Here is a 24,103-nt window from a genome sequence, read left to right on the forward strand (position 1 = left end):
ACCCGTTGTATATCCAGTTCAGTCTGGTTTCCTTTCTGCGCCGCCGCCCCCCCCCAACCCCCCGCCATCCTCCTCGACTTTCCTCTGACGTTACCCAGCTTCACTCGGTAATGGAAAGCCTTCCCCTCCTTTCTCCTTGGTGTCTTTTATGAAGTGGTGTTCTTTTTGAGAAATTAAAACTGTATATCGATACATACACAGCCATAACGGCTGAGGTACTTATCCACATACAAACACATTCAGAACAAATTATTAGATATAGTTGTATATATATATATAATATAATATATATATATATATATAATATATATATACATATACACACACACACTATTCTGAATGTTTCTTTGTGTATAAGGCTACGTCACTATATATGTATGTACATACCTCGGCCCTTGCTGAGTCATTATAATATCTACCAATTACATTTAGCGGTCTCTCATAAAGCGATCCTTTGAGTCATCAAGAGTTGATTGTGCGGCATTCGTTCATTTCCAACGAGTTTCAACATTGCAGCAATTTAATGGCGCAGACCCAGCTACAATAACAAAAAACTGAGGAAAAAAAATTCACTTTTTTGTTCCAATTTAGGCAACGGGTTTCTGTGAAGCTCGAGTTGGTTCTAGACCTAATGAAAAGACGTACACTGAAATGTTAAGGGATGGAAAGTGAATTCTGAGAAAAATACCAAATATGAAAAAAAGACAAATATTTTACGTGTTTGTAGTTCTTAGATTTGATACAGAAATAATCTCAGTTTACGCAGTCAACCAGCCTTTAATCTTTCAAGTGTTTTTGATATCAGTGTTATTTTTAAAGCGATAACATCTTCAGCAGATAACCAGAGGAGTTGACCACCTACTTGTGTTCGGATGATGATCCGTGCGGCTGCCATCGAGTCTACTGTATACTACGCTTTGCTTTGCCGGTTTTCGTATCAAAGATAAGATTACATCTTATAAAGACAGTCAGTCGTTCCTTCGTTATTACCTCTACCCCCTACAGTGCCGTTAGTGCACCTCCGCGCGCTGCACTGTAGGCATTACTTGAGGCTCCTTATAGCGTCCCTACCGCTCCTAGCTGCAACTCCTTTCATTCCTTTTACTGTACCTTCCATTCATAGTCTTTCTTCTATCTTACTTTCTCCCCAGTTCTGATCATTGTTTCACAGTGTAACTGCGAGGTTTTCCTCCTATGACACGTTTGAAGCCTTTTACTCTTTATTTCTGTTCCAACGTTGAATGACCTCATAGGTCCCAGCGCTTGATCTTCGGCATAAATTTTGTATTTTATTTTATTCTATCTACTGCCTCCACCGGGGAAAGGATGATGAACCAATGCAGCGTTGATTACATTTTATGTGGATATCCGGATCTGAATGCGGATTCGGGATTGTTCGTGAGGCTAACAACATCACCCCAAGGAAACGGCTGAGAACCTAAAGATGAGCACCTTGTGGAACCAATCCTAAGGAGAAAATGAATGAAATCTTTCTTTCTTTTTCTGGCCATGTCAGAAAGTTGAGAACAGCAGTTTGATGCTGGAAGAATTTTGTCGTGAATTGAGAGCAGTTGTTTGTTTGATGTTGAGAGAATAAATTCCTTTGGTGTTGCTCAGTCAAATGCCAGTAAAGTCATGTTCTTTGTGAGTGTTCTCTAGGTGAGGCTCCGTCCCACGGCTGGAAGTTATATTGACGTGATTTATCTTTTGTTTATTTGTTCATGCCATTTATTTTCATTATAGCTTATTTTGATCTTTGTGTTTATTCGAGGCCTGTATTCATCCTAGGAAGAAAACTGTCAGTGTCAGTGACCCTTGTATTTGTGACGCCAAATAACAAAGTCAGTGAATCCATCGATGTCTTTACTTTGAGCCTGAATTAAACGAAGGCGTTGTATTTCTTTTTCATTAGAAATATTTATCAGTACAAAATTCAAAACAACTTTTTAAAGTAATGTGTACAAGGAAACTGGACTGACCAATTTATATTTATATATTTTCTTTTCGACTTTTCTTTGGCTGTGTTCACCTTTACGAAGGACTAAGAAAGTGTTGATAATGAAGGAGCCAAAACAAAATGAGAGACAGGATTTGTTCTTGGCCAGCAGTCGATATGCAATTGATAAATTGCATGAAAACTGGCGCGTGTTCTGTTCCAACGCTCTAGGCACATGCACGCGTCTCTCCTCTCTCTCTCTCTCTCTCTCTCTCTCTCTCTCTCTCTCTCTCTCTCAGTAATTCCAGTAATTGCCGTGCACATTTGAAGTCGAACATACAAGGAATGATAAGAGTAATGGCGGTGTCACACGATCACGTTTTCCGAGCAACCGAAATAGCATTTCATCGGCTAACTTTACGTTAAGCAGCTCCAATATTGGTGGCAGAATGAAAGGATCTAATGCCCACGTTCGTTAGACATCACGTGGACGAACGTGGCCTACTTTGCAACGAAGAATACTGGCCAGTTGATAAGAGTTGGGTTACGAGACGGTCCTATTATTTTTTTTCCGGAAAAAGTGTTCGTCTGACATCGCCTGATTCATCTGTGATAGACAGAGCGTTGTCTCCGTTCAACAAAATCTGTGCATAAACTTATTCAAACGAGTGTTTTAAGTGGAAACGTTACATGCAAGATGTTATACTATATCGTTTGCACAATGTGAAGAGGAGTGATAACGTCACTGTTTGTAGCCTTCTTTGTACCCATATCTTGAAGTTACTCTTGCTTTCATTTGCCTTTCTTATGGATGCTCTGTAATTCGCCAAAGGACACCTCAAAAAACGTTAAGAAAAGAATTCAGTGAAAATGTGTATTCGGGGAGGGGACTTTCTATTGATCAAGGAAGAGTTGACTAGGTGTTGATTAAGGAATTTCGTATTTTGACAGGTGTACGGTTTATGGATGATATATATATATATATTATATATATATATATATATATATATATATATATATATATATATATATATATATATATATATGTTGTTTGCTAAACCAATAGGCTTAAATCCGGGCTAAGAGAGCCATGGATATGTTTTTAGTTAGGGGATCTTGCTTAACCAAATGAGTTACACTGGGAATGTACACAACTTACCTTAGGATACCGGTACTTTGGCCCTGTCCTTAAAGTTAGCTGAGACATATACACAATTACAGCTGAGGGCCGTCTTCAGATTAGGTAAACTCTTAAGGATTTAACTTAATTAAATAACTTACAGTAGAAAAACACATGTAAGAAGAATAGTAGCATAACTGGGAAAAGTAAACAATGGCTCCACAATATAGGAAATGAGATAAAAATGACTGGGGTATTCTAGAAGAAACACACAAGAGAGCCTTCTTCACAGGGCGCCATAATGATGTGAATACAGTGGGAATACCACTGTGCACAAAGTGGTGAACCAACAGCTGACTAACTTCTAATCTGTAATCGAAACACAAAATTTTTACCTAACTGAAAAGGCGTTTGGTCAAGGAATCAAGGAAGTGCACAGAGGGTGCTTTAAACGAACTCGATTCTGATAAGTTGGATTGGGAAACAATTATGATACTCTTCATTTTACAAAATCATAAATCAAAACAACAGCAATTAAAAACAATTTCTCTATAAAGGAAAAATTGAAATAGAAAAAGTCTAACATGGATGGCTAAGAGAACCTCAGTTCGGGCTCTTTACCTTCATCAGGAGATGATTCCTTGTCTTCAGGAGGGCTATGGAAGGGGAGGGCAAGTGATTAGTAAACACAGCAAAGGTTATTAAGGTCCAACAAGAGCCAAGTTTCAAGGGGCAGCTTGGGAGAGGAAAGGAGGACGATAATGTCCTGGTCAAGCGTCCAGCATCTTCTAAGGAAGAACTTGTCAGTGTGAGGCCTTCTCATAGGCTTGGGGGACTACGCCATTTTTCTGTGAAGATGGCATTGAGGTTTTGTCAGGACCGCGTGTCAATGCAGTAGCCTGTTGCGTGGACATGAGGTCATCATGGCTTGAGCCTTAAATATGACCCTGAGGACATGGTTTGTTCCATGCCTTCTGCCGACTGGTGCCTTGAGCAAGGATTAGTGCTCCCTCCAGACTTGAGCAAGGATTAATGCTCCCTCTAGATCAGTGCCTGAAAACCAAGGTCTTTGGCAATCGCTGGGACAAGAAAGGGGATGGGAAGTCTTATCCCTCACAATTAAAATGAAAACAATAAATATGATTTTAATGGATATCAAATATGTTGCATTGAATATTACTTAATTTACTTGGAGGAGGAGATGTGTGTGAGAGGTTTACCTCATTACACTTTCCCATGCCAGACATTCACATCCTTCATCTGGTAGGAATGGCTACAATCACATTAGCTCATCTCCGACAAGCTAATCTCTCTTCACAACCTGTGGGTTATATCATTCCAAAGCGCAATATGTCTGCAAAATATCAAAGTAAAAAAAAAAATTCACTTATGACATATTTACTCTATTCACAGGATTAATTATGCTGCCAACAATATTAATAACCTTAGTCTTTAACGATACTAAGCAGCATTTAATGAAAACAAAGCATTAAGAGATTAATATGGTTATTCTGAAAGTACTCCATGCACTTTATTTTAGAAAACAACTTTGTGAGAAAAAGTCATGCTGTTAGTCGGCTGGAAGAGACATTACAACGAAGTATTCGTGGTGTTATTATTAGATAGTGCCACTATACTTAACACGACGGTGCTGGGCCATGTCGAGGCACTAAAATATCTCATGCTGGGTGTCACAGTATTAAGTACATGAGCATTAATCATACGCTGGATTACAGCACGGGGAGCCAAGGGCTCGTAAATTACAAGGAAAGATGATGGAGTCTATATATATATTCATGTATGTGAAAACAAAACAAAAAAATGAAAATAAATGATAGGTGTAAAAGTAAGCAAATAACTACAGGAAAATTTACAATCAGTATGCTAACGATTCTATTCAACAGCCTTTGTAATGACTATATTCGTTCTTTAGCCCAAAGGCATCAAAGTACATGTTAGAATGTTGCGGCCCAGTTAAAGCAGTCCAAAGGGCGCAAAACCTGTGACAGGTACACCTGCCACTATCTGAAAATATGGCACTGTGCCAAATGTGGCACTCGTGTTGCAAGAGCCTAATGGCTCTTGACACAAAATTTTAATTTTACCATTTCCTTTGATGGCACTACTCGGAGGCAAACGACTGATAAAGCTAGAATACTGGCACTTGGCACCCTGCGTAAGCAGGGCTTGAATCAAAAGAATAATGCCTTGATATGGCATAAAGTAATGTGAAGAGTAAACTGTAAAAGGTTAGGGGAAAAATGTAACAAAAAGAATTAATTGCAAAGGTGATAAGAGGAAATAATAGAGGAAGAGGCCTGGCATCCTTCTCTGGATAGAGGTGTCAGAGTTCTCCTTAAGAAATATAGTACTGTGCCAAAGGTGCGAGTGCGAGGAGAGTCCATCGACTCTCTCAGGCTAACTGGAGCGTCTACGCCTTTGACTGTTTTTCCTTCTGGGTCCTTGGTCCTCTCTGAGGCTGGGGTTTCGACGGCGTAGGAGGACGTGAGGGAACCGAGCTGTGGGAAGATATGCGATTGCTATGTGTTCCAACTGCTGCAACAGCAAGAGCAGAGGAAGGCCTTGCAAGCTCGGATACAAGCCATCGCCATTGCTTGGGTTCACCAGCCAGTTGAGATGTGGCAGAATCATGACCCAAAGGTTGATTGGCTGATGACCAGGGAGAAAGGAAGATCTCAGTGTTGGCATGAGCAGCTCACAAGTTACGTTGACCAACTCGGGCAAAGGTTGCGAGGCTGCGCCTTGGGGTGAGCTTGAGCTGTGGTCATGAGAATCATTAGGGGATCCAAGTGAAATCTGTTGACCTCCGTCAATGGCATTGGTAGAGGTGCCACACTGGGAGGTGAGAGGTGATCTGGACTGATGTCTCCTGGAGGGAGATTGGATATGTTCTGTGGCACTGACACTAATGCAGGTCCAGGCACAGGAATCAAAATTTGAAGGGGCTCAACGTCTCTGACGGACAGAGCATGGCATTGTTCAGGACCTTAAGATGGCCTGGCAAAGATTTGGAGTCACAGGTGGAGTCTCTAATAGAGAGACCTATGGTATGTTATGGCACTGGCAATGGGACAGGGCTGGACAGAGGACTTGGAGTTATTGAAGATGCTACATTCTGAATGGACGGAACCTGGCTCTGCTCAGGGCACGCAAGTGACTCTGGCAGCGAGGTGGAGACAGGTCTCTTGGGACTTTTTTTGCCTGAGGGAGTTGTTGTGGGGTTAGAAACCCCTGATTTGTTGAAAATTATGAGGGGACTTGAAATCTTGTCCCATGAGGATGTCATAACCTCAAGGAATATATCTTGCTACTGCAAGTATATATACATTATGGATGGTTTGGTCTTGTGACTCTCAGTTGAACTGTAGGAAGTATTAATTTTATGTGATTGATGCTTTCTATTGTGAAAAGTCTATTTCGGTCAATTTTAGCCCCATGGGGGACTTTGTCTTCCCTTATGGAGGAGATTTATGCACCAGAGTCATCGAATGCTGCGACCTAACATGCAGGATAGCTACCTCAAAGAGGTGCCACAGATATTGGACCTTCTGTTGGAGGACCGAGGAACTCTTCACAGGGTGCCATAAGGGTGGAGTACCACTGTGCACAAAGTGATGAATAGATCTACAGCTAACTAACTCCTAATCTGTAATAGAAACAAAAAAGTGTTACCAAACTGAAGAGGCTTTTGATCAAGGTATTGAGGAAATGTACAGAGGTTGTTTAAAACGAACTCGATTCCAATAAGTTGGATTGGAAACAATTATGTTACACTACACTTCACTAAATCATAAATAAAAACAACAGCAATTAAAAGCGATGCAGGTCTTACTGTACGTATATCTCACCATGAAAAGAAAATGGAAATAGTAAAAGTCTAACAGGGACGTGATTGTCTAAGAGAACCTCAATTTGATCACTTTACCTTCATCAGGAGATGATGCCTTGTCTTCAGGGGACTGATGGAAGGGGAGGGTAAGTGAATAATAATCACAACAAAAGGTTACTGAGGCCCAACCAGAGCCACATATCAAGGGGCAGGTCAGGAGATGAAAGGAGGATGACAGTGATGCTGTCAAGTGTCCAGTATCTTCTAAGAACGAACTTGTCCATGTGAGGCGTTGTTATAGCTTTTGGGGATTATGCTATTTCACTGTGCAGATGGGTTGAAATTTTGACAGGACTGCGTGTCAGTCCAGGGGTCTTTCATGTGGCATGAGGTAATCGTGGCTTGGGTCTTCAATATGACGCCAAGCACATGTTTTGTTCCATGCTTTCTGCCTACTGGCGCCTTGGGCAAGTATTAGCGCCCCTTCCGGATGAGATTGCGTGTGAGACGTTTACTTCATTACAATATTTATTATATTTATATATGTATAATATATATATATATATATATATATATATATATATATATATATATAATATAATATTATTTATATATTATATATATATATATATATATATATATGTTACCGGAAATATATGAAATCCAGGGATTTCACGATATCCCTAGGGCATATGTGAAATAATCAATTCGCTCAGGAACATTTGATCCCAGAGAGCTAGTACCTACTAAACACGATGAAACGGTGATTCATCAACATTGTTTCGCCATATTTGGTACTAGTCCCTTGGGGGTCGAATGTGTTTCGGTGTATTTAGTAGTAGCCGCTTGGGGATCAAATGCACTTAGGGACATCTGATCCTCCACGTGCAAGCACAACACGGCGAAATACATTTGACTCCCCAGGGGCTAGTACTAAACACGATGAAACTGAGTAATGAATCACTGTCTCACCACGTTTAGTATTGGCCCTCGGGGTTCAAATGTTCCTAAGTTTATTTTCATTTCACATATTCCCTAGGGATTTCGTAAGATCCCTTATTTCACATATTTCCTATAACGTTATATATCGGTTTATTTGTCTTCCTGTCTGGTAGCAATATTAAGTGAAAAATACTAAAATGATTTGAAAATTAAGTCTGAATATATTTTCTGTGTAAACAAATTAGAATTTGGTGTTGAACCGAATATGGACGCAGATACAGAATTCCATGTCACTGTACTGGTTTACACGGGAGTATGGAAGAAAATATAAATGTCACACAGTATTTTGGTAACTACGCTAACCACGTCATAGTATTCATGAAAAAAAATGATATTGAGTATTTTGGTAGCTAATTAAAAGACATTGCATATATTATTTCGCTTTCCAATTCTCTTCTGGAAAAAAAACAAAAAAAAAAAAAAACATTTGGAAACCTTTAAAGACCATTTCCTACTACGTACGCCATGAGTTCGTCTCTAATTAAAAACTGATAAGAAGAGGGGGCTGGGGGCTTTGGGGCTTTTCCCCCAGAATAATTCAGGCACAGGGTTTCATTTCAAGCAGAATGGCCGTTGCTGGCTGGCGGTTGAAACAAACGCATGGCGCGGAAAGATTGATGCGTTTACGTCATACACAGAGGCCAGTGCTCCAGTGTAAGGGTCTGTGCGGACCGTGAGTTAGCTGGGGTACAACCCCAGCTAACTTCGGAGCCGGTGGAAACCTGACTAATTTTATTTACTTTATTCTTCGAGAGGATTACGCGGAATATTTCGTCTTGTTTGCGCTGCAATGCCTTCATGATGATAATCTGATGCGTTTGGTTAATATTAAGTCAGGTTTATCATGGAAACTTGGGCATTTAATTTTTTCTTGAAAAGAACGTGTAGGGCCGCGGTTTATTGACGCTCTTCGTCTTTTACAAGAATGCCATATCATGACTTTAAAGTAAGAATAAAACGAAATAAAATCATACAGACTTTTTTCATTTGATATTTATTTCTATGTACCCTATGTAAAGAATTATCCCTTGCATTTATTATTTCTGTAATAACTGTACAATGAGAATCATGAGTTATTTTTTTCTTATTACAAGTTTGAATGATAGAGGCTTTGTGTAAGCGTCGGAACTTACGCTTGACAATAATTACAAGATTCAGTTTTGGGAAATATATCTTTATTATTATTATTATTATTATTATTATTATTATTATTATTATTATTATTATTATTATTATTTCCAAGATAACCTGAAGTCCACCCTGTCCTCAAGAGTGTTCAAATACTTGCCAATCACCCGAATCACTTTTGAATAAAAAGCAAATTGAAATAAACTACCTTTTGGCCCAATAGCTTTTGATTGGGTTTTATACTTGAAAATTTTCGTCTAGTGTCAGTGTCCTTTTGCGTAATCCGATTTTCTGTCGAAAAGCTGATACAGAAGCGTATTCAGGGTCATAAATGCGAAGTCTCTCTCTCTCTCTCTCTCTCTCTCTCTCTCTCTCTCTCTCTCTCTCTCTCTCTGCCTGTTAACTTGAAATCGAGTGAAAATACTGACAATGACCATGGCTTAGGAGTTCAGCAACGGGCAAAGTTGAGAAACATTCAGTCTCCATTATTTGTAAGTGTAACCATTGAAATCATTCTGAGTGCCGCTCACTTTCTGAAGGATGACAGAAAAAAGTGGATCTTTCGTAGAGTGACCCCAAGGGTTTCAACCATGAGTTTCAACCCGATATGTCTCCACCGTTGCGGCGTGTTTAGTACAATCCCGTTGGGATTACCGTAAAACCATAAATAAAAGACCGTAAATATCAGTCCTGGATAACAACCCCCGAAAACCCTTGGAGTCACTATCAAGGAAAGAGCCCAGAAAGTTGCAGAATGCTGGGAGGGAGATAGACAGGAGGAGTAAAGTGAAAAGAATCTGGAACTTTGGACAAGAGTTTCTGTGCAATTGAATGAGTGGAGACCACTTATATTGTACTTTGGTTGGCCCACTGTAGACGTTTATGTCTCCTCCACCTTTCACATCTCATCAGTTCCAGTTGGTCTTTTTCTACTTAACTGTTCATCTTGAATGTTTTTTCTCTCACTTTCAAAGGAATGAAGCCTTCTGCCGATCATTTGAGACCATAAATGTGATTACGTGACCTGATTGAATGACTGTATAGAGTTAAGGATAGCTAATAATAAGCCTACAATGTTACTTTAGAGGCAGCTGATCCGATACGTTTTTATTTTTTTTTATCCACATGCGCTGACACATGTTGCCGTCCATATTGGTTAACTTATCTTCATTACCGCCTTATGTACACAATATATTGGAGTGGTTAATTGAACGCAATGGTTTGGTACTATATTTGAGCCAGCATCGCGATTTTTTCCATTTTGGATGTCGGAGTTAACACATTGATTTATTGCGAGAGATTATTGGTTTTATGTAACATGTGAGCTCTCTCTCTCTCTCTCTCTCTCTCTCTCTCTATATATATATATATATATATATATATATATATATATATATATAGCTCTCTCTCGCTCTCTCCCTCTCTCTCTCTCCTCTCTATATATATATAATATTATATATAGTTTATATATATATATTATAATATTCCTCTCTTTCTCTCTCTCTTATTATATATTCTTCTCTCTCGTCCTCTCCTCTCTCTCTCGTCTCTCCTCTTTCTCCTCTCTCTCTCTCTCTCATATTATATTAAGTATAATATATTATATTATTAATATATATATATTAAATATATATTCTATTATATAGTATATATAAATATTTATATATATATATATATATACATATATATATATCTATATATTTACTTATATTTATATATATATATATATATATATGTGTGTAATATATATATATATAATATATATATATATATACGTATGTGTGTATATATTTAGTATATAACTTATAATAAAGTGTATATATTGAAAGTTTATATATATAAATATGTATAAATATAAATATTATTATTATAAAGTATTAAGTATATCTTAGTTTTACCAGACCACTGAGCTGATTGTCAGCTCTCCTAGGGCTAGCCCGGAGGATTAGATATTTTTTACGTAGCTAGGAACCAGTTGGTTACCTAGCAACGGGACCTACAGCTTATTGTAGGATTCGAACCACATTATATCGAGAAATGAATTTCTATCACCAGAAATAAATTCCTCTGGTTCCGCGTTGCCCGAGCCGAGAATCGAACTTCGGACCACCGGATTGGTAGCGGAGTATATATATGTATATGTTTCATACTCCCACACACACGTTTGTGTCAAATGAAGCAAAAAAAATGTGATACATTATCCTCTGGTTTCGAAATCCTTGTGAAGACATTCAGAATTTAAGGAAATGAAAAATTCAGTCTCACATTTACTAATAAGCTGCGTTGAAACTAGGCTCATGAAATTTGAAAGAATGTTCATAATGAGTTCACCCAAGACATAAAAAAAAATGAAGGAAATTAGATAAAAGCCGCGTTTCAAATTTTTGCATTTACGGATAAGCTGCTTCACACGGCACGTATTTGTAATATTTGAATCAGGCCGGTTACAAACCGCCTCGAGTAGCGGTGTTCGAATCGTGCGATTTGACTGCCTCTTCGTCTTAAAATGGAAATGTATGAATGGCGGCTCGCTCTGTATTCAGCAGCGTCTGAAAGCACCTTTATTGCATCATTTGGGGTCTCAAAGAGTGTTCCTGAAGAGCATTCTGCTTGCTGTGTTCTGAGCGTTTGTTAAAGGGTTGACTTTCATTGGTAGCTGGAGGCGTTTGGGAGGAGGAATGTGTCAGCTTGACGTCAAGTCGCGTTACTGAGTTATACCTCGGTTCTCCCGGGAAGCTTCGTTATATTATTTATGTTGAATAGGTTTCCATTTGGTTGCTGTGCTTGTGGAATTAAATGCGACTTTCATGATACTCTCAAGAGCCATTCTCTGCTGCCTGAGCCTGATTCTGCTATTGTACGTTTTGCCATTATATATATATATTATATATATATATATATATATATATATATATATATATATATATATATATATATGATGTATGTATACATAGTGTGTGTATATATATAGTTTTATTCTTTTTTCCATCTGTTTTTCTCGTTTTTGGCGTATTGGCAATTCTGTTCAAGGTTATTTAGTAACTTAGTCTATTGGTGTTTTCCATGTAAGACTGCAAGCGTAGCAGGTAAAAATAAAAATGCAATTTAACGATCGTAAGTTAACAGATCCCTAGAAAACCGATGGAATGCATTCGCTCATTCCTCGCACGTTTACGTTTCTTATCCTCAGAAAATGTTGGTCAACTACCTCCCCCACCAACGAAGATGGATGGAGATTATGTCATCAAACGCGCCCTCGCTGTCTTTGTTTACCTGTCCACAAAAGGCCTCAAAAAGTTAACTATGGATTACCGTGATTTTTTTCTTTTCGGTGTAAGAATGCATTTGAATGCAGAACCCCGAATTTTATCTAATATATTTTGTAGTATTTGTGCTTAGTTAGACACGATTATGTCTTCGTCAAGCAAAAATTCATGCAAGGTCAACTCATAATACAGACCAACTAGGCTATCCATTGATCTACGTATTTTGAGACTGGTAAGAGTCGGGTAGAACAAGCGCCGAGAGAAGCATAAGGATTGTTATGTATTTGGAGCGAACCACTTATTAGGTTGCTTTCAGTTCGGTGACACAGATATCCCGCTTTGAAGGGGTTTTTGGATGCGTTTCCTAAGGCCTCTTTCACACCATGCGGTTTGAAACCGTCGCCGCAAGTAGTGCGGTACACGCTACTGATAAATCCAAAGAAGCTTTTCACACCAACGCTATGGCGTTATTTCACCGCTGCAGCACCTCATTGCATGTGCGGTGCCCCACTGAGCTGCTCTGGCGCCGCACCGTCGGCGGTGTCAGTCGACTTCTATGTCGATTAATCTTTTCATATGAAACCCTTGCTTTGGGACGAGCAAATAGAAGACTACAAATGTCGCAATTCCGTCATAGCGGAATGGAGAGGAAATTTATTGCTCTGAATGAAAATGTTGAGGGCTTGAGCGATAAAGAAAGAAACAACTGAATTTGCTAAGTTAAACAGATAATAATAAAATATTGATAATAATGATAATGATGGTAAGTTCATAATGTTTTTACTTATGATTGCATTAACAAAACTTCCTTACATATTCTTTTTCAAATAGAGGTAGTAAAGGCACAACAGCTCCCTCTTATCCATCTCGTGTACTGAGCTGATGAACAGCTCTCCTAGGGCTGCCCCGAAGGGTTGCATATTTTTACGCGGCTAGGAACCAATTGGTCACCTAGCAACTGGACCTACAGCTTATTGTGGAATCCGAACCACACTATTTCGAGAAATGAATTTCTATCACCAGAAATAAATTCCTCTGATTCCGCGTTGGCAGAGCCGGGAATCGAACTTCGGAATCGGACCACTGATTTGGTAGCCAAGCGCGAAAACCACTCGTCCAACGAGGAATTATCTATTGTAATGATTATAGCAGAGAGAGAACATTTTTGTACGCGGCGACCACACCACTGACGATATTCGTCAGTGCGGTGGGGTGGCACGGTGCGGGCGCGGTTTAAAACCGCATGGTGTGAAAGAGGCCTAATACTTATTTTTTCAACTATTGTTCAGTTATGTTTTTATTTTCTTCATTGGTGACTTTTTATTATTTTAGTAGTTGATTCATAAGTATTGCACTGTGCAAGAGTATCGCATATAATACCGTATGCGTTATTTTTCACTTCAAATAATTATCTTAAGTTCTTTTACTTCAGATAAAGTTGGAGTATGTTTCTTTTGCTTACTACTTTTCAGTACACGCACATGCACACACACACACTATATATATATATATATATATATATATATATATATATATATATATATATATATATATATATATGCAAGAATTCAGAGAATACGCAGTAAATGTGAGAGCAAAATTGTGTGGTAAGAAAATAGTTCTTAGGTGGAGAGTAAAGTGGTTGACGTTCCACGATGGTAGAGTGTTCCTTGGGATAGTAAAGAAAGAAAGCAGAAACTAGTGAAAAAGTTTCATTGTGTATGTAAAATTAGAAAAAAAAACAAGTAGGTTATAATAGTAAATGGAAACTAGGAATTTGGAGCAGTAAATATTAAAGTAGATGGTGTGGATAGTGAAGAAATGGAAGTGGTTGATTCACATACGTTTTTGTGAGTAAATATAATGGATGATTTTCGGATGAGATTTTCAGTGGAAGACTAGATATATAAATACATGATGAGACTGTTTAGCCAACTAGACTACATGGAAGTGAAGTGTGGAGGTTCAGTGAGGGTTTAGAGAGAAAAAGTTAACGTGTGTGAATGAACGCGTAGATAAGGTAGCATAAGAAGAACTGAATGGAAAAGAGATGTGAAGACACGTTAAAGGTTTAGAGGAAGTGAAAGGATATATCGGAGCAATTTGAGATGGTTTGGTCATGTCGAAAGAATGACGATAATAGGCTGGTGAAAGTGTGTATAGTTCAGTAGTATTATAAGGAAGGAAGAGAGGAATATTCAGAAAATATAGAAAGCAAGAACGAGAGGAAGACTCAGAAAGAATTGGATAGACGGTGTGAAAGGTTTGTTAAAAAGGAAAGGATGTAATATCTAGGAAAGCTAAGAATATGTGCAAGGTAAGGGTGGACGGTGCAATACGTGTATTGGGGCTATATGGGCTGTTGATGAGCCACTTATGTAGGCGTCTGATATCGTGGGAGTTATTCGGTACTAGAGGTTCATTCTCAATGGAGCAGTTAAAAGTATGAATGTCTCTGTAACTGTTGTGATGATTTCTACTCTGGAGCCACCTCTGGTGAGGGAAACGGTAATACATACACACACACACACACACACACATATATATGTGTGCGCGTGTATACATATATACGTATATATGGTTTGAAATTCTGAAGCTTTTGTTAAACATTTACCGTAGCATCTCTCTCTCTCAGTTTCAAGAGTGGCCTTGACAGTCTAACAAAAGAACTCACGAGAAAAGGTTTTGAGTTATTCACAGTTAAACAGAAGAGAAGAAAACTAAGTTCAATTGACCTGAAATGGCATACCGACTTGTCTGGCGTCTTTCCCCTGCAAGTGTCCACGTTATAGTTTCTCTAAGGTTCTCTCGCGTGTCGTATGTATGTGTGTGTATATATATATATATATATATATATATATATATATATATATATATATATATGTGTGTGTGTGTGTGTGTGTGTGTGTGTGTGTGTGTGCGTGTGTTAGTGTGCTTATTTATCATGTGTCTTCCAAGTAGACAGTAAATGTTTCAAACTCACACCGTGAACAGGAAAACACGTTGATGCTATCTCTCTGTCTCTTTGCATTTCCATGGCAGCGTCTTCTGTGCGCCTTGATGTTTAATTATCAGTTAATCTTCCTTGTCCCTTTAGAGCATCCATTTAGAAGCTGCAAAATACTCTCTCTCTTTCCGGCACGTTTCGCCATTGGGTAAGTGGGTCAAGTTGTGCGGGGTGGACTTTTTGGATGGGCCTCAATGACATTCTTGGAGGAAGTTTTTCGTCCCTGATTAAGATTTTTTTTTTTTTTAGGAAGGGCGTATTCTGCTTTAGGGTGAAATTTTTTTTATTGTGTTCATGATTTGAAGCGTTCTCCTTTTATTTATGAAAGGAAGTTGTTTTTTTCCTTTCAAGAGGGATTTTCCTTTGAAGATTAGCGGGTTTACTATTTGGAGTGAATTATTTCAGCGTTCATGAATTGAAGATATTTCTTATTTATTGAAGGAAATTTTTTTTAAAGTATGTGTTATTTTTTTATGATTCAAGTTTCCTTTTTCAGAGATCCTTTTAACTAAAGATACGAGGTTCTTTAAAAAGTGCTTACTTTATTAAAGAATTTTTTATTTAAAGATTTTTATTGAATTTTTTTAATGAATCTGGTTTTCTTTTCAATGGTGAATTTTATTTATTTGTTTTTAAAAAAAAGAGATGGCTTTATAATTAAAAAGAAATTTCTTAGTTAATTTGTATCTACAGAAATCACTTTTACTTTTACTGTCGTAAAATATTATTTTACTTAAATGGAAATGGGTCGTAATTTCTTCCTGGATATAAAAGGTAAAACAAAGTAACTTTTTACGAAATATTTAGGTGATTAGTTGTTTCGGAAGAAAATTGACTGCTTCACTAGGTGTTCGTAACAAAAGCTGAATTTGTTTTGTTGAAAGAAGTGTTTATTTTTCGGAAAAGAAAGTGTTTACTGGAGATGTGTAAGTAAAAGAAATAACACTCTTTACTGCCAGAAAAAAAAAAAAATTTTTTTACAAAGAAATGCGTTTTTCTTAAATGGTATTAGTTACCGAAAGACAAGTACTGCAGATCTGTTAATGAAATCTTATTTTTGCAGAAAGTTACATTTGAACTAACATGAATTTATAGGCAAGATATTTTCTGTATAAAAAATGAATTTTATCGTCAAGTTATAGCTATCGGGCTTAAATAAGATTTAGAATTTGGTCCAAACGCTCTTGATTGCTATATGACGCTGTGTTAACAGTCTCACAAATAAAACTATAATGTTGTATGGGAAACCAATAAAACGAATCTTTGTACTTTGGATCACAAACACGAAGACTGCTATTCGTTTAAGCAATGGACTGGTTGAAGAAGATAAGGTTGGAAGCGCTTTTGCAAATACTCTGCTGTCTGGGTCACGATTTAAAGGCGATGGCGTCATGCAATTGATTATTATTCTTTTATTATAACGCTCTAGCTTCTTCTGTGCGAAAGTTTTATTCTTTCAGTAATCTTATCAAGACTTGCATAGAAATACCTGAGGGATGGCACCTCGGCTTGCTCTCTCTCTCTCTCTCTCTCTCTCTCTCTCTCTCTCTCTCTCTCTCTCTCTCTCTCTAACTGAATAAATAAATAAATAAAAAGCAAAAAATTACAACCTCTCTCCATCACTGAATAGTAAAGGGTTACTACCCCTCTTTCCCCAACCACAATCCCCCCGACAATAAATTGCAAAGAATTGCCACCTCTCTCCATCACTGAATAATAAAGAGTTACTCCTCTCTCTCTCTCTCTCTCTCTCTCTCTCTCTCTCTCTCTCTCTCTCTCTCTCTCTCTCTCTCTCGTAATTGTAAAGGATAGCTCCCTTCTCCCTGGCCCCCACCCAATAAATAGCAAAGAAATGCAATCTCTTTCCATCACTGAATAATAAAGGATTTCTCTCTCTCTCTCTCTCGGTCTCTCTCTCTCTCTCTCTCTCTCTCTCTCTCTCTCTCTCTCTCTCTCTCTCTCTCTCTCTCTCTCTCCAAAGATAGCAGAGGATTGCTACCAGGTATTATCGACGATCAGCTGGGGACATTACCTATCTCTGATAAGGAGGGCGGTGAGGAAACGTTTATTATTGAGGAGGGCTGAGGGGGTTCTGATAAGGAAACCCTGAAAGGCGATTGTGATGGCTTGTTCTTCGAAGAAAGAAAACGGATCGACACGTGAGGGGTTATGTCATTGGCAGGAATTTTCGTTGCAGTGACTTTCTATCTTCATCGTAGGTTTTCAGTCACACGGTTCTAGGGAAAAAGTGTATTTTTTATACACACACACACACACACACACACACACACACACACATATATATATAGATATATATATATATATATATATATGTGTGTGTGTGTGTGTGTGTGTGTGTGTGTCTGTGTCTGTGTGTTTGTGTGTAGTGGTCATAATTCTCAGTTCATTAGCAAAAGGGACTAGATTGCAATTTGCAGACGATTCGACGGTTTTATGCACTTTTTAATTTAAGATTCATCGTCTTTCTTATGATTTAAGAAGTGAGTTTCGAACATCGTAGGTAGTCGACTGTGCTGGATCGCAACGAGGCGGAAGAAAAACCTGTTCCCACGATTCATCCATATAGATATATATCTATATATATGAATATGTGTGTGTTTGTATGCGAGTATGGGTTGTCACGGACAGTCTTTAAGTTTTGTGGTAGACCAGCGACACGAGCCTTTAACATTTTGCAAGTCATTTCCATATGACATTTTCTCTCGTTTCAAAGCAACGTATGATCGATCCCACTTTAAAGTGGTTCCACTGTTTACTCGAGTTGTCACTCTAATGACCTTCGGTTATTCATCCTCTTCAATAATAAAACAATGTACCTTTTTGTGTTTTCGTTAGCCTTGGTTTTTACCATTGTTTTATCTCAGTGTGATGAGTGGTTTAGCTTAATATTTAGTGTTTTATTTTCCCAATGAGCTTAGTTACATACCGTGCAGAATATCATGGTGGGGAAAGAGTTCAGAACCCTGCAGATTTTTTTTAGCTGTTGGTAAAATAATAATCAAATAAAAAAAAAAAACACAGGTGCGCGCATTGCTGGTGCAAATTTTGACAAGGTCACACATTTCTCATAATCGCCTGAACGTTGATGTGCTATTACCGTAGAGTAATATACTTATCATTCTCATGTTTTGAAGACACTCCTAGATGTGTTCAGGACAAAAAGCTTATTGCATAACATAACTGCATTGGTATATGGGACACCTGTCCTTTTAAAGCCAGGTTTTCAGGTTTTATCATTTTGCTTCTCCGTAACAACCCACGTATCTTGGCGACCTCCTTTTGTTTTTGTCACGGATGGGTATTTTGATCTTCGGAAGCTTACTATGGAAACCGATGTGAATGGATTCAGATTTAGAATAATAATAATAATAATAATAATAATAATAATAATAATAATAATAATAATAATAATAATATGAATTCAAAACTCTGGGTTCATTCTGAAGCCCTTGCCCTGTGCTACGTAACAGTACGATCCCCTTCCTATCTCTCAACATCCCCCCCCCCCCCCCCCTCGCCTCCCTCCCCCCACCAACCTGGCGCCTATGAATGGCTAGCCTCCCGTTCCACGTAATCCAATCCGTTGATGAAAATACATGTAAACATGTTTTTGATGTCCGTGCGTTCTTAGACGACATCAACCAAAAATGGCGGGATGACTTCACCTGTTGTTAGTGAGAACATCGCGATCGCCCCATTGTGTAGCAGAGCGCTCATTTAATTAGACGATAGTAAGGCCGAGTCAGGTTCTGGTGGGACAAAACATCTCGTGGTGTGAAGCCTTTTCAAGTCTGTCCACTCACAAAGCGAGACGTGGAGACAAACCTGTTGCTAAGTTGTGTGTGCGTCGATTGCCTGAAGTTAATTCTGAATGCAGTTCTGAAACTCGAACTTGGCATTGGCCTTCTGGAGTTATGTCGGGTTTTCATACTGAAAATATTCTTGCCTTTGATTCTGAGAGACTAAAATCAACTTTGAAATTTATTCTGAAATTGCGAAGTTAAATCTGAACTGGATTTCTGCAATGGATTTTGAATATAATAATAGATTTCATTCAAAAATTCATTTCAAAATTCTTGTGACACATTGTGACGAAATTCGTGATTCAAAGTTTGAACTGTACTCTGAAGTTGTCTAGAAAATCAATGATTCATTTTCAAATTAATGCTGACATTAACATTTTTCAAATTAATGCTGACATTAACATTTTTCAAATTAATGCTGACATTAACATTTTTCAAATTAATGCTGTCATTAACATTTTTCAAATTAATGCTGCCATTAACATTTTTCAAATTAATGCTGCCATTAACATTTTTCAAATTAATGCTGCCATTAACATTTTTCAAATTAATGCTGACATTATTTTTCAAATTAATGCTGCCATTAACATTTTTCAAATTAATGCTGACATTAACATTTTTCAAATTAATGCTGACATTAACTTAGAATTCCTATAATTTATTCTCAGAGCAGTTCTAAAAGCAAGGTGGAATTGTTTTTAAATATAATTCCAAAACTGGTTTGGAATTCAACCGCAACTCTGCAGTTAATTTATTTCTGCGACAGAACATCTGAGAGAGAGAGAGAGAGAGAGAGAGAGAGAGAGAGTCTAGGAAACCTGATGGGACTTTCAAAATACATCATTTTATGAGTGACAGCCTCGTTAGATCTTGTAAGATACTAAGTGCTTGTGTCAGTAGGCGGAAGTTTGATTTTTCTGTAACCAAATACCGCTTATAAGGAAATCCCGCCTCGATGCCTTGACAAGATTGAAATTAGCTGTAAAATGTCGGTAAATAATTGGAAGGGGCACTGTATCTTTTTTGACGTCTTCATTCTTGTGCTATCTTGATTGACGAGTTGTTAAAAATTACTATTATAATTAATATTATTATTATACATAGTTTTAAATAAACCGAGCGGTATACATTTCTTTATATATTTCCTTTTTGATAAGATCGGTAGCATTCTCGATTACTGAACGAAATGTACCAGGTTCGATTCCTGAGCGAGGACGGCGTCAAAGCAAAGAGGCACCTAGTAGTTATGCAACTGTAGAGGTAAACTGGCATGGGGCTAGCTCCCTCATCCCATAAGAACTTCCTGAGAACCGGGAGGTGTATGACGTCACCCGTCATAAAAGAAAACGTGTGTAGTAAAAAAAAAATACACTCACACAGACATAGATTAATCTTTTCTTTTACCCAATCCCCCTTGGGACTTCCGAGAGAGAGAGAGAGAGAGTGGGGTGGGTGGGGGGTGGGTGGATGGGTCTATTCAGGAGAGATTGATAAAATCCGTTTTCGAAGCGTGTGGTTGGTGTTGGCTTTATCTCAAGGTGAACCGATAAACAAGTGTCATTGTGTTATCAGTTACGTAAGACTGGTGTGAGAAAGGTAGAGAAAGAATCAACAGAGCTCTCTCTCTCTCTCTCTCATATGCTTACGATTTATATTTGTGTGTGTGTGTGTGTGTGTGTGTGTGATAAGAGCGAGACGAAGAATAAAGATAAATGTGAAGCATGGAAGATCGACCTGCACTGGCATCTTTTGTCTAATAGAGTTTTTGAAGCGGAAACTCCAAAAATATTTGACATATCGAAATGCACCTCATCTGGTCGCGAGAGGCCTCCCATGTCTATTTATGTCCCCTCACCTGGCGAAGGTTTTATTTCTGGGAGCACCGCCTCATACGGACGTTACCGCTGTCTCCTTCTCCCCTCTCCACCTCACTCCCCCATCCCCTCCCCACCCCATCCCAAGTAGACCCAATCCCCCAAAAATACCTTACGCGTCACTGCTAGTTTATCTCTCTCGTCTGTCCATCTGTAGTTCATCGTTTAGGCAAACATTAGATGACGACAATAAGGTAAAAGTCATTCATAGGAGTCGATTTCAAAAGTTATCATTATGGAGTGATCAAATTGTCTCAAGTTTGCGAATACACAGTCAAGGCAAAGGCCAGTCATTGTCGGCAGATTCTTTGGATATGATTGCCCATAAAGTGCTTGCAAATGGCTAACGCAAGCTTGGTGAGTCAGTTTAAGCACCCCATATCGTTAATTTGAAAGCTGCAAAGTTCTTTGCCATTATCTAATTTCTTAAGCGGTTTTGTCAATATAAGCCCAAGTTTCTTGGCAGTGACCGACCAATGGTCATCTCGGTCTGTGAAAAAAAAAAAAAAAAAAAAAAAAAAAACTTTCACTGGTACCAGCGATTTTACGAAAGGAAAGAAGACAAATAATGTCTAATGCAACTTGGAATGAAGACCAGGATGCGATGTTAAGCTGTTCACAAAGCCCAATTTTGTACCTGGAAAGAAAATTTGTCATAACTATTACCGGAATGCTCTATCATTTTTTTGAGGTCATACTTATTTCTTTGTTCAGTTCACACTTTTATTTGCAGATGCATCTCTTGTTTTTGCCATTTCTTCTTTTCGTCTTATTCATGTATATTTTCCAGTGTTCCATTTTTCTTATTTTTCCGTGTTTCTTCTTTTAAATTATTTCCTCCAAACAACAGTAAGAATGCATAAAGAGGCTCAAATGTCTGGTCATGAGTCATGACATAGTGTCTTACTGTAATATGTCTGTCCGTCCGTCTGTCACGGCCAAACGGCTGGTCCGATGGGCATGAAACATTTCCAGGGTTATAGTGGGGATCCCTAAGATGGTTTACAATGGGTTTCATCCTACTTCCCACCTCTCTGAAGGGGGTGGGGGTGAGAAGGGATTCCCTGAAACGGAGTTGGTTCTGCCCATGAAACGGGGCTGGTTATGCCCGTAGACATTGTTACCTTTACAAATTTATCATACATAATATCTGTATAAATATGTTTGCTATAAAGAAGGCCATTGGGATTGTACAGCAATCCCAATGGCCTTTTTCAAGCCCAGGTCCGGTGATAGACAAACTTAAAAGGGTTCGGATTCGGGGGTTTGGGGGAAAGTGTTAGACTTGCTCCTTGAAAGGTTCTTCTCTTATCATAAGAGCAAGAGAACTAAACAGCCTCCAGATAGTGATGTAATTTTTACAGTTGAAAGCACTGAATGTGCCTTGACCTTTATTTTGATTGCCACGTGATTTAATCATCTCATTATCATCTTTTGAGAGATATGGTGCAGAATGAGTATGAACGAACCATTGCCGATTTCTATTGAGACATGTCAGTGTTGTGGTCAGGTTTGATTTAACTATTTACTGTTTTGAATTTTAAAAACATTGGAGTGGTATTGTATAATGTTAGGAAGTTCGACACAATCTGTTGATTCGGTAATGAACGGCTATCTTATCATTATGCTTTCGTCTGTTTGAAATTCTCGCTCCTTGAAAGATGAAGCAAATTGTGATAACACATGTAATCTGTGATAAGTAGCTACTCTGCTGACATTCATAGTGATGCTTTTTGATCACTAAAGGCGGAGTTACTGAATGCTGAAGCTTTGATGCGCAATTTTAAAATTATCAAACTCTTGAGTGCATGTTTACTGGGGAACATTGGACTTTAGATTTGAAATTTAAATGCATTAGAATTTTTTTTCCATTCCAAAAAAAGGTAGTTACATGAATAATATATATATATATATATATATATATATATATATATATATATATATATATATTGTTACGTATGAAGCCCGGCCTTGAAAGGGCTCCAATACGTAAACATGAATAGTTGAGGGAAAACCAGAGTAAATTACTTGAACTTACCGTAAAAAGGATTTAAAGTGAACATTTACTCTAGAGGACAAGGTCGCCAGAAACTCAGCTAATTACTTTACATCTATTTATTTACAGGAGGCTGCTTAACAGCCAGGGCAAGTAAATGCAACTGGTCCCCACGTGGAATATTAATATCTCTCAAGGGTACGATAGTTGGCTCAAAATGAGATTCACGTAAAAGCTGGTTTCAAAATCTTGCGGTAATGCAGCACTTGCGAGCGAAGAGACTTGGACACGGGACTCAGGGAATCTGGAAAAAGATCCCAGATTAGACAAGATAAAAAAAAAGGACTTCTTGCACAAGTTACGATTATTCAATTTTCTCTAACACTGGGGAAAAGGAACTCTAATGTTTAACTGAGGTATGCACTGAAGACTTAGTCTTTAACAAGTCACAAGGGGAAACACGTGGCCCGATGAGGACAAAGGGCTTTTGATGTAAAAGGGATAAAAGTGGGCATTGAAAAGGAAATTAGCAAGAGTCGTATGGTAGTAAAAGGTGCTGGTTTGGAGTTTACACTTTCTAGACGTACCTTAATGACTTGAGGCTTGGACCTGTGTCGTGCTCTGAAGATAGTCCCACCAGCGTTTGGACAGAGGGCTGACGTCCAGTCAGAGGAGGAGGCTAGAGGCACGTCTGCCTCGCTTTAGGAGTCGCTTATGACTGAGAAAGAGGCTGGTTCTCTGTGAATCACGGGGCTTCCATATACCGCCTCAGGCACTGCGTGAAAGTGATAAACACCAGCCAGCAAATTGGGAAGGAAAATAGGTCTTATTGTAGAGGTCCCTAAAATCCATCTCGAGGCCTAGCTCCTCTCGTGACTTGCCTATCTTACCCTAAGCTTCCGTCAGACCGGAAATTCCTTCCTACCCTCTACCGCGTGCTTCCTCCAAAAATCAATATATATATATATATATATATATATATATTATATATATATATATATATATATATATATATATATATATATATGAGTATGTATGTGCAAGCGCACCTGCGCCTGTGCTTAAGTTTGCACACAAATGAAGCTTACATTTTTTCAAAC

At 38.3% G+C, this 24,103-nt stretch overlaps 1 protein-coding gene across 9 annotated transcripts in view; it reads left to right on the forward strand.

Moving 5' to 3' along the window:
• LOC135223692 (uncharacterized) overlaps positions 1-24,103 on the forward strand; it is a 299,245-nt gene that overhangs the window by 130,385 nt on the left and 144,757 nt on the right. The window lies entirely within an intron of this gene.

This window comes from Macrobrachium nipponense, chromosome 10 (assembly GCF_015104395.2).
Source record: "Macrobrachium nipponense isolate FS-2020 chromosome 10, ASM1510439v2, whole genome shotgun sequence".
NCBI lineage: Eukaryota > Metazoa > Arthropoda > Malacostraca > Decapoda > Palaemonidae > Macrobrachium > Macrobrachium nipponense.